Below are 19,607 nucleotides of genomic sequence, written 5' to 3' on the forward strand. Positions count from 1 at the left end.
AATGGCTAAGATCAAACCCACCAATAATAGCTTATGCTGGAGAGGATGCAGAAACACTCCTCCATTGATGGTGGGAATGTAAACTTATACAACCATTCTGGAAATCAGTATAGTGGTTTCTCAGAAAACTGGGAACCTAAACCACAAGGCCTAGCAATACCACTCTTGGGCATACACCCAAAGAATGCTCAACCATACTACAAGGACATTTGTTCAATTACGTTTACAGCAGCTTTATTTGTCATAGCCATAACCTGGAAACAGAATGGATGAGGAAAATATGGTAATTTACACAATGGAATACTACCCAGTGTTAAAAAACAATAACATCTTAAAATTTGCATGCAAATGGATGGAACTAGAAAAACATCCTGAGTGATGCAACCCAGACCCTGAAAGATGAGCATGGTGTGTACCCATTCACAGGTGAGTACTATCTATAAACCAAAGGATTTCTATAGTCCACGACCCCACAGAGGCTAAGTAAATAGGAGAACCCTAAGAGAAAAATACATAGATTCTCCCTGGGAAGGGGAAATAGACAAGATCTCCTGAGAAAATTGGGAACATGGGGGTGGGAAGAGTAGGGAAAGAGGAAGAGGAGGAGGGAAGAAGGCAAGGAGGGAGGAGAACTAGAGGGAACAGGATGGTTCGAGATGGTGGAAGGACAGAGAGGGAGAACCTACATCCAGCAACTGATGGAAGCAGATGCAGAAAACCACAGTGGAGCATTGGCCAAGCTCCCAAAGTCCAGTCAAAGAGAGGGAGGAGCCAGAATGCGAGCAAAGAAGTCAAGAGCAAGATGGGGACACCACTGAAGCAGCTTACCTGAACTAATGGAAGCCTAGCAACTCTGGCCTGACAGCAAAGGACCCAGCATAGGACCAAACTAGGCTCTCTGAATGTGAGTGACAGCTGTATGCCTGGGGCAGACTGCGGGGCTGCTGGCAGTGAGACCAGGTTTATCCCGACTTCTTGTTCTGACTTTTGGAACCCATTCTACTTGGAGGGATACCTTGCTCAGCCTAGATATAGTGGGAAGGGCCTTGATCTTGCCTCAAAGCAATGTGTTAGACGTTTGTGACTTTCCATGAGAAGTCTTATCTTCTTTGAGGAGTGGATGGGGGAGTTTGGGGAGAAGGTGGAAGGCGGAGGGAGTAGGGACTGCATTTAACATGTAAAGTGGGAAAAGAGAGTTTTTTTTAAATAAACTAAAAAAAGAAAAAATTTAAATTATTATAATTAATAATCCTTCTCTTTTCCTTTCTCTTCTCCTCCTCTCCCCTCCTACTCTTCTCCCCCCTTTCTCTCCATCTATTCCCCCATCTTTTCCAGTCCCCCACTGACAGACATTCTGTTTCTTGACCGTAATGGACAGAGGTGCAGGTGTCTCACTGAGGCACTGACTCCTTCCCTTTAGCTGTCAGTACTTCTAATTACAGTTTGTCTCTGAGGTCATTCCATTTTTTAATTGTTTTTAAACTCTTCATTCCGATTAGCACGATGTCTATACTAATTTATGTCTCCACAGTAGTATAAAAAACATTTTCTTTGCCTCTCGTTCTTGGAGCACTCATCTTCTCTTTTTTCAAATGAATTTATCATTATCTCATGTGTATGGACATTCTGCGCAGGTCCAGGCAATGTCCACAGGAGTTGGAAGAAAGAACCAGATCCATGGAACTGGAGTTGAAATGGTTGCTGACAGCTGCCCTGTGGCTTCTGGGGATTGAACGCTCATTCTCTGGAAGAGCAGTTGGTGCTCTTAGCTGCAGAGTCATTGCTACAGTTGTTACCTTTCCTTTTCCATAAAAGTTGTCATAACCGGGGGGGGGGGGGAGCTGCCATAGCAGAGAAGTGTGGATTAGATTAGTAAGGCTGGTCCTGTGGTAACCTACCTGTGTCCATGTATATCTACTGTAAAGGCTGCTGGTGTAGATGCCTTTTAATAAATGCTCTTTCCTCTCGGCTGAGGTCACTTGTTGCTTCTGTAATGTGTGCTTCCTTTCCTATTGGGCACCTGTTCATCTTTCTTATTGAAAAGAAGTTCATGTAAATTCACATAATGTGTATGTTTTGGATGTATATGTATATAAGGACTGATATTTGTTTCCTTTAAGATATTATTTTTATTTTAGTGTGTGTGTGTGTGTGTGTGTGTGTGTGTGTGTGAGAGAGAGAGAGAGAGAGAGAGAGAGAGAGAGAGCGCTTATAGGTCAGAAGAAGGCCTCTGATCTCTTGGAGCTGGAGTTACAGGTGACTGTGTGTGGCCTGATGTGGTCTCTGGGAGCTGGACTCAGGGTCTCTGTCAGAGCAACGAGTGCTCTCGACCACTAAGCCACTTCTCCAGCACGCAGGATGTGATGTAAATGTAGGGCTTTAAACATACTGCGTAAATACCCTTTCACATTCTCAGACCTCTGCAACTTTTATTTTGAGATAGACTCTCATTGAGTTGTCTGGGTTCACCTTGAGGTTACTCCACAGTACAGGCCGGCCTGGAATGTATGATTCTTCTACCCCAGTCAGTAAATTGATGGGATTGTGAACCTTTGAAACTGAGGCTACAGAAGTTTAGTTTTTAAAATGAAGTCCTATCTTTCTATTTATCATTTAATTCCTATGGTTTCTATAATGCCGCTCAAACTATAATTTTATAGACCAGTGTCAGAGGAGCCAGTGATATTCCCATCAGCACTTCAGGGGCTTGCATTTAGGTTTGCCTCCACTCTGAGCCACTGTGGTGTTGGGTCACTGACAGCAGCTGTCTGGGAGGAAAGGAGGGGCTGTAAGGAGGAAGTTTCGAGGGTGAGGCAGGACGAGGAACCTGAAGAGTGATTACAACACGAAAGAAAGGCTGTGGGGAGAGGGAGGTTCTGCTTCCCTGTTCTTCTGTGGCTTCTGAGAACTACTTTAAAAATCTGTTCCCAAGAGCCTCTGGTGGCACCTAACACAGTCACATACAGCAGAAACACGGATCTCTCTCACGGCTCAGGGACATGGGGCTCTGGAGTCACATGCTTATCTGTGTATCACATTGCCGTCCCGCTATGGAGTGGATCAGCCTCTCTTTTTCCCGGTTGTTGATGGTTTCTGTCATCCTAGCCTCTTCCACCACCCCCATCTCTGCCTCTGTGGTCAGGAGGCCTCACCTGGAATGTGCACCCATCTCCCTATGCTTCTCCTTAGAAGGACACCTTCCATAGTCCAGCTAGATAGAGCAGATGTCCCCTTCTCCTTAGAAGGACACCTTCCATAGCCCAGCTAGATAGAGCAGACATCCCCTTCTCCTTAGAAGGACACCTCCCATAGCCCAGCTAGATAAAGCAGATGCCCCCTGCACAGGTCCTTCACTTGTCACACCCTATTCTCCTCCCACTTTCCTTTTTACAAGGGAGAAATAACATTTCAGTTTCCAAGAAGCAAGGCTTGACTTCCCTGTGCTGTATACAGCCTGGTGAGCTGTCCTGGGCCCATCTGCACCAGGGGCATTCCTGGGGGCTCCAGACTCCGCCTCTCTCACTTTGTTTTCCCAGATCTTCCTCTCTGACACACTGGTGGGCTCCTCATGTGACATACACGTGTTGGGACCACAGCCTGCGGTCCTGAAAGGGACTCACAGGAGAAAATAGCTCAGACCAGGTGTCTGCAGCCACAGGATACGAATAACTTCAGGCAGTGTGCAGACATCATTCCACTTTTATTAAATAGCAGCTATACTACATCATAAACACAGCCACAAAAGAAGTGTGAAAAGGAAAGAAGAGAGAACATAAGATCACAAATGAATGGGTGCCCAGAGGATGTGTTTGTGTTTGGTTCCTGAAGTTCTACAGTGACATTCTTCAGTACGTCTGCTTTGTGGGATGGTGTGCGTAGAAAACACTCCCATGAAAATGTGGAGATCAGAGAGCAGCTCGCAGGAAGTGGTCCTCTCTTCCCAACATGTGGGTTCTGGGGATCAAGCTTGTGTGGTCAGACTTAGGGCAAGCACTTTTACCTGATGAGCCATCTTGCCAGCACTCTTCAGTAATTCATTACATGTTTATAAAATCGTGTGACCATATTATCTCACATTTGCCTTCTTTATCCACCCCACCTGCTCTCCCCCTTTTATCTCTGGTTCCCTCTGAATCTCTTCTTCTCATGTCCCCTCATGTTATGTTGTTGTGACTGTTCTCTGAGCTAACAAACTGCCATCTGGTGGAATTCAGCAGAGCCCCCTTGAGAAAGGTCATCCTAGCTGGGCTGATTGGTTGTCTCGACCTCGCATAGAGGGCTGGAGTAGGTCCCTACCACAGGCAACACTGCATGTGTCTGGGGAGGGGCTGGATTACAGAGTCTGGGGAAGGCTAGAGCAGGGGCTTCATATGAGCAGCTGTGGGGAAGCCCTCACTGATGTTAGGTCAGAAAGGCCACTTGAGGAACAGGCCAACACAGAAACGACTACCTAGATTCTGTAATTCAGGACGGCCAGCTGTCTCTCGATCAGTGTCATAAACATCAAATATGGTTGCGCATATATCTACAGATGCTAGTGATGTCCCTGGAGGTAAGAAATCACAGCCCAAGTAACTTCAAGAATTGAATGAATAGCCAGTGACTAACAGGACCAGTCTTGTAAGTGGACTAAACTTTCAGAAAGGTCACAATTACTCCTGCTCCTACAACGATAAGGAAGATCTGAGAGATCCAAGAAGAGATGAACAGTTGATGCTCAGATCAGAGATAGAGGAGGGGCCCAGATGAAGTAGAGTTTGAGGACCCTAGGCATTTGGCTAAAATCACAAACAAGAGACATGTTCACAGAGAGCACCCTGGGCTCCCCATCACTCAGAGTCAGGGAATGTGGTGGGAGAAGGCTGGTAGGAGAAGTCACCGAACAGAGCCACTGTGAGGAGAGTGTGGAGCTGGGTCCTGGGCTCCCAGGTGATGAGGGGTCAAGAAGGCCTGGATGTATCTCTCACTTGCTGACAGATTCAGGAAGCCAGGGATAAGAATGACCCTGGGATTCAACCGAATGAATTAAGTGGGTCTAGGAACTTGGAGAGAAGAGATCTCTGGTGTGTGATGGAAGTTGAAGGGAGAAGCAGGGAGATGGGTGTGGGGAAGGTGAGTGTGGTGGGTGCTAAGAACACTTTGGGGAAACCTTGACGTTAATCAGAACTAGAAAATAGGCTGGAATAAGGAAATGCTATATTTTGTAGCTGCTGATCACATCTAGCAACATCAGGATGCTCCATGCAACTTTCTGTGAAGGGCACCTCACACCCAATGCTCATGCCACTGTCATGACCTCACATATTGCACTAATGGCATATCTATGCCATCCCAACCACTTTGAGACCTACAAGGAGAAAGAATGGGAGGAAAAGAGAAAAGAATGTCTCTTTCCGGCTCACTTGAGTGTCCCTCTTTATTTAGCAATCTGCCTTCCTCCTTGTAGAACCTGAAGCACAGGTTCCATCTCTTCATTGCTGCCCTCCTATGAATCAGTGCCCTGCATACATGGTCTGCTGGAGGTCATGAGTAACAGAGGTATGACCTTGTGAAGTGCCCTCCCCAAGGTTTAATTTCCCAGTGTGTAAAATGGCCAAAGTAGCATTTTACACCTAGTTCTTGTGTCTGTTTAGCAGGTCCTCCAAGGAACAAGCAAATGCTATTCATATCAAACAGTGGCCTAGGTGATGTTGTGTTGGCTAGTTTTATGTCAGTTTTATATACACTAAAGTCATCATAGAGGAGAAAGCCTTAAATGAGAAAATGCACCATAAGGTAGAGCTGTAGGCAAGCCTGTAGGACATTTAGTGATCAATGGAGGAGGGCCCGACCCATTGTGGGTGGTGCCATTCCTGACTTGGTGGCCCTGGGTTCTATAAGAAAGCTGGCTGAGCAACCCATAAGGAGCAAGCCAATAAGCAGCACCCCTCCATGGCCTCTGCATCAACTCCTGTCTCCAGGTTCCTGCCCTGTTTGAGGACGGGGGTGCAGGGTGAACAGGAAAGGGTGAACAGGTGACTGAGGAACAGGATGAAGAGGGGATAAAGGGGAGTAGGGTGAACAGGGGACTGAAAGGGGACAAGGTTAACAGTTTACTTCAGGAGAGAGAGGATGAACAGGTGACTGAGGGGTGACAAAATAAACAAGTTCCAATCTGATGACCATACAGGGTAGCTTATGGTAAACTGAGATTCAGTTTCCTTGTACCTTACTCCTCGTGCATCCTTACAGAGTCTGTCACACCTTTTAGGGGACCTAGGTCCACAGATAGGACCTGCCCTGTTGCTGTGGGATAATGGTGTTGTACCCTGTAAATTTTTTTTACTTTATTGGTTTAATAAAATGGTGATTGGCCAGTAACCAGGTAGGAAATATAGGCAGGGCAGCCAGAATAGGAGAATTCTGGGAAGAGGAAAGGTTCAGTCTGCAGTTGTCACACAGACACAGAAGAAGCAAGATGAAAATGTTTCACTAATAAAAAGGTACCAAGCCATGTGGCTAACATAGACAAGAATTATGAGTTAATATAAAAGAGTTAGTAAGAAGCCTGAGCTAATAGGCCAACCAGTTTATAATTTTGGGACTGAATGGCTGCGGGACCAGGCAGAACAGACACCTCTGTCACACCCTGTCACGGAAATGTGATAACATATGTGATGTGACATGCAAGTTTTCCATAGGTCTGGATCCCGTCATGGTGCACAGGGGGGAAGATGCTTTCTTTGGTGGCACAGCTCTCCCTTCCCACTCTTCTTGCATCGTTTACACCCTGTGAGTCAGGGGACACCGTGTGAACAACTTCCTAGTGGGAACACATGTCATCCTCAGAATGACACAAGACGTTGTGGACTATTTCTTTATATTTTGTAAAGATGTGTCACTGTGGTTGGTTTAATAAAGAGTCGAATGGCCATCAGCTAGGTAGGAAGAGGTTAGGTGGGACTTCTAGGGACAGAGAACTCTGAGAAGAAAAAGGTTGAGCCTCCAGCTGGACACAGATGAAGCAAGAAATGCAGAAGAAGCAAAAGCCATGAACCACATAACAACACAAAGATTAATAGAAATAGGTTAATTTAAATTACATGAGTTAGTCAAAAACAAGCCTAAGCTAAGGCCGAGCTGTCATAATTAACAATACGTTTCCTTTTCATTTTTTGAGCTGGGAACCCAAAGAACAATCTGCCCACACCTGACACCACATGTCTGGACATGTATATCTACATAAGGCCCAAGAAAGCTTTCCAAAAATCAGAACATGCATAGAAATGGTCTCTTGGGTAGCTTTGGGGCAGAGATGTAGCTGCTAGCTGCTGCTGTGGGTTGGAACTGGCTGCCAGTAACATATGCCAGAACCATGTGCTTAACTGAACTGTGCCACAGCTGACATGGCAGTTTAAGATTTGTTTCATGTGGACAGAGAACGCTAGAGCTGTTCAGTAAAGACAGATAAAGAGGGGGAAGGAAGTTCAAAACAGGTTACAGTGTGTTTAAAAGATGTGTGTAGGCTTTAAAAGGAAAAGAAAATCGGTGTAGATAGTCATAGAAAAATAGTTCATAAATAACAAGATAAAGTCTTTAAAGACAGAATAAAATAATATAAAAACACATGGAGATGGAAAGTGCACAGTGTCTGGATCTTACTTGGTGTCTTGTTGACTCTGTGCTCTGTGGATGATAATGACGGGAGAAGGACAGCTGCCGGGAGACGCTGGAGTGTGGAAAGGTCTGCTGAACTAAACCAGCACGGATACTGTAGAAATGCCTTAACTTTAACATGGAAGCCAGAAAACATATTTCTTTAGGGAAGTGGTTATGCTTTGTTTCCACAGAAATCAAAAAAGGTGTGAAAATCCTGGGTACAACATAAAGAAATAACCCTGTAAAAACTACAAGGCAGGTAATGTATATTTTGCCTGCTCAAACATAAAACAAAGACATTATTTCTGGCAGGCTTGTGTATAACGTACTGCTCATACTTGTACTTACCTTTGAAAGTTTATGTGTTTTCAGAGCAAGGGGACCAGACACCAGTGAGGGCCTTTGTTGTGGTTTCTTCAGAGTTCTGCGTCCAGGACAGCTTCAAAGATGATGGCTGAGAGGGTCCAGCCTCACAGACTCTTCTAGCCAGGGATGCAATTCTTGTGCTTTCCCATTGCACAGATACTGAACAACAATTGCTACGTTATGGATAGTTTTCCCAGGATTTATCCATTATTTCAGTTTTCTCAAGTTCTTAAAGATATTGTCATTCCCAGCCAGTAGGAAGTAATTTTAAGAACACAGCACCCACATTTGCAAGGGGCAGGGAGATGGTTTGGGGTTGTTCAATGATTGCTTGCCATCGCTTAGAGGGGTTGGTCACATGTGTTATTTGCCATGGCCAGGGAGGATACTAAGCAAAGAAAATTAGACTCAGAGATCTCATTCTGAAAAGAAAAAGGGGGATACAGAAATGAAGGGATAAAAGGGTAGATTCATGTATCTACTTTCAAACTAGAAAAGCAACTTCTAGTCTCAAATATTTTACATTGGTATAGATTTTTGTTTAAGGTTATTTTTGTTATACTGCATGTAGGTTTCTACTCTTGTATAAGATATTTTTGTATACTGATACAAATGTAAGGTTATTTTTGTTTGTATTATATGTTTCTATTTCTTGTTTAAGGTATTGTACCTATGGAGCTCACTTTAAAATGTAATGTAAAGTTCTAGTCCTTGAAGGCTATTGATGATAATAAAGAAATACAGGTTAGCAGTAGTTAGTTGCTGAGAGCAAAGACCTGTATTTTGGTTATAGCCATCTTAAGTTCAAAGTTAAGTAAACTATTCAGAAGCCTCTGTAGGGCAGGTTCTGGGCCTAGGAAAATAACCCAGTGTCTCATCTCCCTGTGAGACCTGCAGGCCCCAGGCTTCAGAAGTAATTAACACTCCTTTTGTTAGGTAACAGTCACAGACCCTCAGTATCTCCTTAATCTCTTTCTATCCTCTAGAGATGTTTCCAGGCATGGCATTCCAGCATCCTACCCTCCCTCCTGCCTGTTTGCTCTGTAAAACTCCTAAGAAAAAATAAAGTTGGCAGCTTGATCAGAATACAGACTTGCTGTCCATTTCTCATGTCTCCTGTCCCCTTCATTCCTCCCCTGTTCTGTTCTGGATCCGATTCTGTTCGTGTCCCGCTGGTGGGGACAGTTAGTTATCTATAACAAACAAACAAAGTCATGAGGTATATTGTTAATGTCGATCAGAGACATATTTTAAATAAATAGATGATCTTCAAACAGGTCAGAGACATACAGAATATGGAATTTTAATGTTTTGATAAACAGGACTTTTCATGACAGGAATACATGTCTGCTTCTGGCAGCACCAATTCACTTCCAAAGAAGATGATGGGCACCAGAGTCTTAACTGGAGTTTGCTTTCACTGTGGCAAAGCTAGCCATTGGGCAAAAGAACTGCCCTTACCTCAACAGCTGGCAGTTTCCTGTTCAAACTGGACAAGCAGGACAGAAAAGTGACTACAGAACGTATATATTTATATATTTAAACCCTAGTTTTAATAGTTATGGTTTCCTGAAGGAATAGAACCAAGAGAATGAGTATGGATTACAAAGAAGACATAACATAAAGGCTTACATAACAAGGGCTGGTAGTATAACAAATGCTACCTGCGCTCTGTACAGACTGAGAACCTGCGACTCAGGCCAGAGACTGGAAATGGTGCCATGGACTAGACATGGCCATTGGTCAATAACCTCACAGTGACTATAGCACCTATACAAGGTCAAGCTAACAAGACAAACCAATATTCCACCAAGCAGCACTAATTGAGCTCAGTGGGTTATAAAAAATTTTTTTTGAGAGAGAAAACATGAAAACAAAAGGAAGGTGTGGGAGATCCAGGAGATCCTAACAGTAGGTAGGTGTTATCAAAATGTATTGTACACGTGTATGAAATTCTCAATGGCTAAATATTGTTATTTTTAAAAGATAGTAATCTGTTGAGATTCCTTAAGTTGTTAAACAATAGATTAATTATTTTTTTTTTTGGAACGGGAGTTTCCAAATGCTTTTGTGACATTTTAGCATCTACCATTAGAGCAAGCTGATGTAATTACTAAAGCCAAGAGAAAGGCCCCTGATGGATCACAGTGGGAATGGCTGCCAAGTGCCCACTTCATTCAAAGGTATTCCAAAAGTGAACTTAAACAAAATGGCAAAACCCCTGAGGTATCTGCTATGAACTTTAAGATAATTCTGTTTACTCACATTCAAACTACTAAATTCTTATCCAAAACACTTGGTGCTGTTTTGTAATCAGACAATGGCTTCTGTACATGAAGAAAGTCTGATGAAGACTGCATTAGCTTAAAGTATTCATTTCTTTTTCCCCATCTTCTTAGCATATTTTATTTTTTATTGATTTTTATTGAGCTCTACCTTTTTCTCTGCTCCCCTCCCTGCCTCTCCCCTCTCCTTCAACCACTCTCAAGGTCCCTATGCTTCCAATTTACTCAGGAGATACGTCTTTTTCTACTTCCCATGAAGATTAGAGTTCTCATTGTTGTCTAGGTTCTCTGGGACTATGGTTTGTAGGCTGGTTTTCTTAGCTTTATGTTTAAAAACCACTTACGAGTAAGTACATATAATTGTCTTTCGGGGTCTGGGTTACCTCACTCAAAATGATGTCTTCAAGCTCCATCCATTTGTCTGCAGATTTCAAGATGTCATTATTTTTCTGCTGTGTAGTACTCCATTGTGTAAATGTACCACATTTTCTTTATCCATTCTTCAATTCAGGGGCATTTAGGTTGTTTTCAGTTTCTGGTTATGACAAATAATGATGCTATTAACATAGCTGAGCACGTGTCCTTGTGAAATGACTGAGCATCCTTTGGATATATACCCAAAAGTGGTATTGCTGGGTCTTAAGGTAGGTTGTTTCTTAATTTTCTGAAAAATCAGCACACTGACATCCAAAGGGGTTGTATCAGCTTATACTCCCACCAGTAAACGCAGAAGTGTTCCCTTTACCCCACAACCTCCCCAGCACAAGTTGTCATCAGTGTTTGTGATCTTGGTCATTCTTACAGGTGTAAGATGGAATCTCAGAGTTGTTTTAATTTGCATTTCTCTGATGACTAAGGATGTTGAGCATTTCCTTAAGTGTCTTTCAGCCATTTTAGATTCCTCTGTTGAGAGTTCTCTTTTTAGGTCTGTACTCCATTTTTTTTTTTGGATTATTTGTTCTTTTGATGACCAATATCTTGAGTTCTTTGTGTATTTTGGATATCAGACCTCTGTCTGATGTGGGGTTAGTGAAGATCTTTTCCCATTCTGCAGGCTGTCATTTTGTCTTGTTAATCGTGTGTGTCCTTTGCTTTACAGAAGCATTTCAATTTCAGGAAGTCCCATTTATTAATTGTTTCTTTCTCTCAGTATCTGTGCTGCTGGGGTTATATTTAGGAAGAGGTCTCCTGTGTCAATGTGTTCAAGTGTACTTCCCACTTTCTCTTCTTTGATGTTCAGTGTGGCTGGCTTTATGTTGAGATCTTTGATCCATTTGGTCTTGAGTTTTGTGCAAGGTGATAGATATGGGTCTATTTTTATTCTTCTACATGTTGATATCCAGTTATGCCAGCACCATTTGTTTAAATATGTTTTCTTTTTTCCATTTAATATTTTTTTTTGCTTCTTTGTCAAAAATCAGGTGTTTGAAAGTGTGTGGATTAATATCCGGGTCTTTGATTCAGTTTCATTGGTCCTCCTGTCTGTTCTTATGCCAATACCAGGCTGTTTTCAGTACTGTAGCTTTATATTAGAGTTTAATGTCAAGGATTGTGATGCCTCCAGAAATTCTTTTATTGTACAGGATTGTTTTGGCTATCCTGGTTTGGTTTTGTTTTTTTTGCTTTTCCATATGAAGTTGAGTAGTGTTCTTTTGAGGTCTATGAAGAATTTTGCTGAGATTTTGCTGGGCATTGCCTTGAATCTATAGATTGCTTTTGGTAAGATTGCCATTTTTACTATGTTAATTCTACCTACCCAAGAGTTTGGGAGATCTTTCCACTTTCTGATGTCTTCTTGTTGTAAAAGAAGCGTGGGCTGCTTTTCATCCCACCAGGCTCCTAGCTGCCCGGCTAGCTTTACCCAAAATAATTACGTGGAAACTGTATTCATTTAAACACTACCAGGCCCATTAGTTCCAACCTCTTATTGGCTAACTCTTACATATTCGTTTAACCCATCTCCATTAATGTATATTGCCACTTGACTGTGGCTTACTGGCATGAGTCTAACCAGCGTCCATCTTGGAAAGGAGAGCCATGACATCTGCCTGACTCTGCTCTCTTTCTCCCAGCATTCTGTTTGGTCTACTCCACCTATCTAAATTCTGTCCTATCAAAAAGCCAAGGCTGTTTCTTTATTTAACCAATGAAAGTAACACATAGACAGATGATCCTCCTATACCTTCTTCTTCAATTTGTTTCTTCAAAGATGTAAAGTTCTTGTCATGCAAGTCTTCCAGTTATTTGGTTAGAGTTACTCCAAGATATTTTATACTATTTGTGACTATTGTGAAGGGTGATGTTTCTTTAATTTCTTTCTCAGGCCATTTATCATCTGTGTACAGGAAGGCTACTGATTTTTTGAGTTAATCTTGTACCCTGCTACATTACAAAAGGTGTTTATGAGTTTTACAATTTCCTTGGTAGAATTTTTGGTGTGACTTATGTAAGCTATCATATCATCTCCCAATAGTAAGAGTTTGACTTTTTCTTTTCAGAGTTGTATCCCCTTGATCTCCTTTTAATGTCTTATTGCTGTAGCTAGGACCTCAAGAACTATATTGAATAGATATGGAGAGAGTGAACAACCTGTCTTGTTCCTGATTTCAGTAGGATTGTTGGGAGTTTTTCTCCATTTAGTTTGATGTTGGCTGTTGGCTTGTTGTGTATTGCCTTTATTATGTTTAGATATGTTTCTTATATCCCTGCTCTCTCCAAGGCCTTTATCATGAAGGGTTCTTGTATTTTGTTGAAAGCTTTTTTGGTATCTAATGAGATGATCATGCGGTTTTTATTTTTCAGTTTGTTTATATGGTGGATTACATTGACAGATTTTCATATCTTGAACCATCCCTGCATCTCTGAAGTGAAGCTGACTTGATCATGGTGGATGATGATTTTGATGTGTTCTTGGATTCAATTTGCCAGTATTTTATTTAGTATTTTTGCATCAATGTTCATGAGTGATATTCGTCTGTAATTCTCTTTCTTAGTAATGTCTTTCTGTGGTTTGAGTATCAGGGTAATTTTAGCCTCACAAAAAGTGTTTGGCAATGTTCCTTCTGTTTCTATTGTGTGGAAACAATTTGAGGAGTATTGGCATTAGTTGTTCTTTGAAAATCTTGTAGAATTCTGAGCTGAAACCATCTGGTCCTGGGCATTTTTGATTGGGAGACTTTTCGTGACTATTTCTATTTCTTCAACAATTATAGGTCTGTTTCATTTGCTTATCTGGTCTTGATTTAATTTTGATAAGTGATATTTATCCAGAAAATTGTCCGTTTCCTTTATGTTTTCCAATTTTGTGGAGTACAGGTTTTCAAAATGTGACCTGATAATTCACTGCATTTCCTCCATGTCTGTTGTTATGTCCCCCTTTTCAATTCTGATTTTGTTAATTTGGATATTCTCTCTCTGCCTTTTGGTTAGCTTGAATAAAGGTTTGTCTATTTTGTTGATTTTTTTTCAAAGAATCAACTCTTCATCTCTTTGATTCCTTGTATTGTTTTCTTTGTTTCTATTTTGTTGAGTTAAGGTCTTTATTTGATTATTTCCTGCTGTCTAGTTCTCCTGGGTTTGTTTGCTTGCTCAGTCCTGCTTCCTGAAATGTCCCTGGTCTGGACCCACTCTGCTTCTGTGTAGCTAGCTCTCTCAGACCCGCTCCAGCCTAGGTTGCTGCTCAATCTTGCTCCCGTGGAGTTCAGTGCCTCAGGCCTGTTCCAGCCCAGGTCACTGGCCTAGGACTGCTTCTGCAAATGTCCCTGGTCTGGATCCATTCTTTCTCCCATGGAGTTCAGTGTCCCAGGTCACTGGCTCAGTTCTGCTCTTGTTGAGTTTGCTGCCTCAGGCCTGCTATGTCCTGTGTCACTGGTTTAGTCCTGCTCCTGTGAATTTGTTACCTCAGGCCTGCTTTGGCCCAGGTCACTGGCTCAGTCTTGTTCCTGTGGAGTTTGGCCATCTTGGCATGACTAGAGAACTTTGCCAAGACAGGATAGGAGAGACTTTCAAAGATTCCTGTTTCATGAAAAAGTCTGTCAGATTCTCTAGGCTTGTAGAAGATGGATGCCCCAATGTTACAGAGGAACCCTGGGCTGACTGTCCAGATAGGTGTTGAAGCCCACAAGACTGTACAGTAAATACACAGCTGACAGATTCAGAAAGGCAGACCCACAAGTGCACAACTTATGGGGCACCTGTTTTGCAGAGCTATGGGAACACTTGTCTTTTGAAAAAGTCAATGACATACCTGTAAAACCTTGTGACGTCATGATTCTTCCCTTCAAAACAGGATTCATTTCCAAAGCACCTCAGCAATGTAACTTCTACATGGGCAATGGAATGACCTTGTTCCATTCCCCATACCGTGAGGCCTTGGAGCCATGGCATTCGCTCTTTGTTCTAACAGTCAAATTTACATAGAGTCAATCCCATAGAATTATCTTCTAACAGAATACATAGAAATTTCTATAAAAGACAGGCACTGAACAGGAAGGCAGCATTCCCCACCTTTGCTAACAAACAAATCTGAGCATCCCCAAAGTTTGTTATCACAGAAGAGACTGGATGAGGAGAATGGGTGAAACCAGGACTCAGGGATGTTTAGTAACTTTATCCAATAGTTTGGGGATGTCAGAAATTTCCCTTTGAATGCTGGCTCTTTTCTGGGTTGGGCTATCTGTTCTGGAGTTTTGTCAGGTTCTACCTGCCCTTTCATGGTTTTAATATGCATATTATCACTGTCCTTGCCTATGGAATTTCCCAATTACATCTGTAAAAACTAGAAACCTCTTGAACATCACCCCTTATTCTTATTCTTCTCCTTATTTTCCTTCTTCTTTCTTCTCCTTCTTATTCTCCCCCTCATTTTTCTTCTCTGTGCTCTTTCACTTCAATTTCTCCCCTTGCACAAAAAATAAGAACATTCAGAAGTAATGTGCTTTATTGTTTTACCCTCAGATCCTCCCCTGCCATAAACATCTAATTCTGAGCCCTGAGGGGGTTCTGAGGCTGGTACTCAAAGCCCCAATAGATGGGAAAATATCTCTGTTGTTTCTTAGTTTTGTAAGCTACTTGTTCTCTATTTCCTGTTTATTCAGGTAATATTGTATCCTTTGGGGGTCTCTGGTGGAGTTGAAGACAGGATAGCTACAGTTTTCCTTGTTACCAAATAAAAAAGAAAACTCAAAAAAAGGTATAAAATATATAAAGTTGAAAGACAAAAAAGCTTAAATTGGTTGTCAAAAGATGTTTTGAGATCTAAAAGGATAGTTTTAAGATGGTAATACAAGTTGTGATAAAATGGTTTAGGTATAAAACTTTCATCAAGATAAGATAGATAATAGAGTATTTTCTCTGAATATGCCAAATAGAAACATAAATTTGTATTTGTAATACATTTCAAATGCAATTCTTACCTGATTTTTGTTCTTATTGTTTATAGTTTTATTGTGTTAGAGTTAAAATCTTTCCTTTTTTATTTATACAAAAAGGGGAAGTGTTGTGGAATATTCGTTTATACTATGTGAATATGTGTTACTATGCTTGGCTTAATAAAGGGCTGAATGGCCATTAGCTAGTCAGGAAAAGGTTAGGTGGGACTTCTAGGGAGAGAGAACTCTAAGAAGCAAACTCTTCCGCTGGACACAGAGAGCAAGACATGCAAAAGAAGAGGCAAAAGTCAAAAGACAGTACCTAGATTAATAGAAATGGATTAATTTAACTTGTAAGAGCTAATTAGAAACAAGCCTAAGCTAAAGCTAAGCTTTCATAATTAATAATATGTCTCCTTGTCATTTTTTGTGAGCTGGCAGCCCAAAGAAAGTTTTCTCAGGTTACAGTGACAGATGGTTACACAAAAATAGCTTAAGTCACATGTTTGCCTTCTTGCTTGTGAGGTAGAAAGTCCTAGATCAGGAGGTGCACAGGGCAATTTCTTTCTGTGGCCTGACTTGTGTCCTCACATGGTTTGTTTTGCATGTGACTCTTCTTATAATGCACAACATCTTACTTTAGAGCCATGCTAATGTCCTCACTTAACTGAATATATTTTCTGATATTTTGTTCCAGACACACTCACATTTTGACAGCTAGGAGACTGAACAGGACATGAACTTGAACAGGATACAATGTATCACACAATGCTTCAGGACTACAGAGTTGTAGCATGAATTCTAATTGGTCTTAATGACAAAAACTCAGAGTCACTTTTCAGGGGGTGAAAGCTGAAGGATCAGAGAAGCAGAGCAGCCAGACTCTGGAGTTCTTCCTCTACCAATACTCAAACCAAAGGGGTGATCCTGTCCTCAGACTGCATGCTCAGACTGACTGCCTCAATCTGACTGCAGTGGGCTCATGTCTCCTCCCACTTTATATTCCTCTCTCTGCCTAGCCATGTCTCTTCTTGTCTCCACCTCCTTAGCTCTGGGATCAAAGGTGTGTGCCCCCACTGCCTGGTCCCTATGGCTAACTAGTGTGGCTAACTCTGCACTCTGATCTTCAGTCAAGCTTTATTTGTTAAATCATAAACAAAATATCACCACACAGAATGATCTTGCCCCTTCCTCAAATAGGGATATAGGAAATAATGAGTCCATCCCCCAACAGCAGCCTCTGCATCTGGACCTCCTTCTTGTGAGTCCTCCAGGGTTGTGTGGACTACCAGAAGGAGCCTACTAGTGATGGCATGACTCAGAGTAAAAACCGAGGACAAGCAGAGTGACCGCTGGGACCCACCCCTAACTCTTTAGAGAACATTGTCCTTTATCCTCCACTGGAATCTCCTCAGACTGAGGGCTGGGAACTGTGGGCCCTCTGATATATGAATCTTGGAATGGATACAAAAACAGAAGGACTCCTGTCCCAAAGCTCAGATTCCGCCTAACTTCCTGATATCGTCACCTAACCTGGCAGTCTGTCAGGTCCTGTTCTGTGTAATCCAGGCTTGGGAGGTTGCAGTAAGTAGATTGGGAAGCTGTCACATGGGACTGTATTCTCATGAGGCCATCAGAGTCCTGATCCATCATCCCTACTCACTTATTCCCAAGAACTTAGCTGCTAGATACACAGGGTGATAGGATTTCCCACAAGTTTGGCATTAATCCCCTACCAACAGCCTGTGGTTGGCCAGACAGAGCCCACTAGCTGGATAAGGACTGTAGAGCAGGGTGAAGCCACAGTCAGAGAACTAAGCACTGAGGGTCTGACATCCTCCCTGGGTGTGTCCCCCGTGGAGCCCCATGAGGAAAGCGGAAGTGCTTGCTCTCCATGGTCCTGAAAGCTTGTGAAGTCGGAGGACAACCTCCCCAGTCCTTCCTCTGGCGCCTTCTTCTTTTTGTTTGAGACAGGGTCGCTCTTTGATTTAGTATTTTATCAAGAAGCCTAGACTGGCTGACTAGGGAGCTATAGGGACTCACCTGTCTCCGTCTCCCTTCTTGACATCTCTGGGATCACAAGTACAACCCATGGCACCAGCATTTCCCAAGGGCTTCGAAGATCCAACTCACATTTGTGATGCTCTTGACTGCCAGGGCTATTGCCCAAGCTCTGACGAATTTCTCAGATGGTGTGACAGGCATAGTAGCTGTCTATTACTGCAGTAACTTACATTACATTGTTAACTATTCCACACGCAAGAAAATAAGACCTCAGCTTGTCAGTGTGGGTGGGGAGTTCCTTCTCTCTTGCCAGTTGCTGTCAGTACTCACTCTTGGGATTTCAGTGGGGTATGTTCTTAGTCCTGTAACACCAAAGCCTGGGAACTCTTAACCCTCAAGGACCCATTTCAAGTTGCTCAGACCTCCTTTGTCTGGTTAAGGACCTTCAGCTGTGCTGTGCCGTGGCCCCTGCTGCTGCCCCCGCTGTAGGCAGGTGAGTGGAGACTGGGCAGGGCTGCACATACAGGACCAAGATGTCTTATTTCTTTGCAGTGTCCCTGACTTGGAATCTGGGATCAGCTGGCAGTGCCCAAGTGTGTGACAGTTCTAGGAGGACTGTGTGTCTAGGTACCTAACAACATCTACCATCCCTCCTCTTAATCTTCAGCTCACCCTGTCTCAGCTACTGGATTCAGGAAGAGATCAGTACATATGTCAACTCTGTAGTGGTCATAAGTGACCCCAAGTAACCAGTGATGAAGGCAGCCCAGGCCCAATTCCATCTGTTTAGGGGAACTCACAAAAACATCTCCATGGCCTGCTCATCACAAATGCCAAGAAAAGTAACACAGGAGTATACTTCTTCAGGGTGGAAATACGGTTTCATATGGTTTTCTAGGAGTGGCCGACATGAGTCCCCATCTGAAGGGATCCTGTGAACCAGACACTGAGGCTGGTCAAGGGACATGGTTGTCTTGAGACAGAATTTGTTGTCTGGAGGCACATTTAGGGGCCTCCACCTGTGTCTCCCCTCCCCAGCTCTGACAAAGACCCCCGACATCCATATCTCAGGGAGTCTGGAGCTTCGCTGTTGTTGCAACCTGACCTGCTCCATATGCAGGACCTATTATCGGAAGACACCTCCCATCTTTGCCTGAATGTCAACTACTTTCACCTCACTAGGCCCCAGCACCATTCTTTCATTAGTGATAACCCTCACACCCAGGCCCCAAGACCATGACACCAACCTCACGTGTCAAGTGACCTCCCAGGAGCTGGTGTGACTGTGGGGACCATCCAGCTGAATGGCACCTGTGAGTACGGTCAGAACACCTTATCCTCAAGGCCAGGAGGGGACTGGAAGGCAGACCCAGAGGACCATGACGGCTTAGTCTTGGGAACCTTAGAGACTGATCTATAAAATGGTGTCAGAGAGTGTCTTACCTCACCTTCACCCCGAGTGAGGAGGGAGATCCTCTTCTTTTCCCCCACATGCCACTGAAAACCCCCAAGTGGTCCCCCAGGAAGCTGACCCAGATGAATCATTCCCCTCCCTGGAGCTGTTGCTAGAGACTCATCTGCACCAGACCTGGTTTTCTGATTAAAATACGGCACGTACACAAGGGACAGCCAATGAGGCCTCTCCCGCAGTGCTCTCTGATACTTTGTGAAGATATTCATGAAAGGCTAGCAGCTTTTTCCTTTTCATCTATACCAGTTTGTTTTCCCTGCATCACTGAATATTTGGGGGCATTTTGAAGACTATTTAGTGTTTTGAGATCAAGTTTCATAGGTAATATGAGTGACAAACATGGATACTGTTCTCACAAGTGCACAGCCCCTTGTCCTGAGTGGCAAACACGGATGCTGTCTACACAGCTGCTGTGCTCACAAGGGCACTGTCCTTTGTGCTGAAGTGATCACCTGTCAGGCAGTCCATTGTCAC

The 19,607-nt window shown here is 43.0% G+C and overlaps 1 pseudogene; it reads left to right on the forward strand.

The window, feature by feature from the left end:
* Window positions 1–5,097: 5,097 nt before the first annotated feature.
* Window positions 5,098–19,581, forward strand: LOC148118253 (myeloid cell surface antigen CD33-like; annotated as a pseudogene).
* The last annotated feature ends 26 nt before the right edge of the window (window positions 19,582–19,607 follow it).

The sequence above is a fragment of the Myodes glareolus genome, chromosome 24 (assembly GCF_982192425.1).
Source record: "Myodes glareolus chromosome 24, mMyoGla1.1, whole genome shotgun sequence".
Classification (NCBI taxonomy): domain Eukaryota; kingdom Metazoa; phylum Chordata; class Mammalia; order Rodentia; family Cricetidae; genus Myodes; species Myodes glareolus.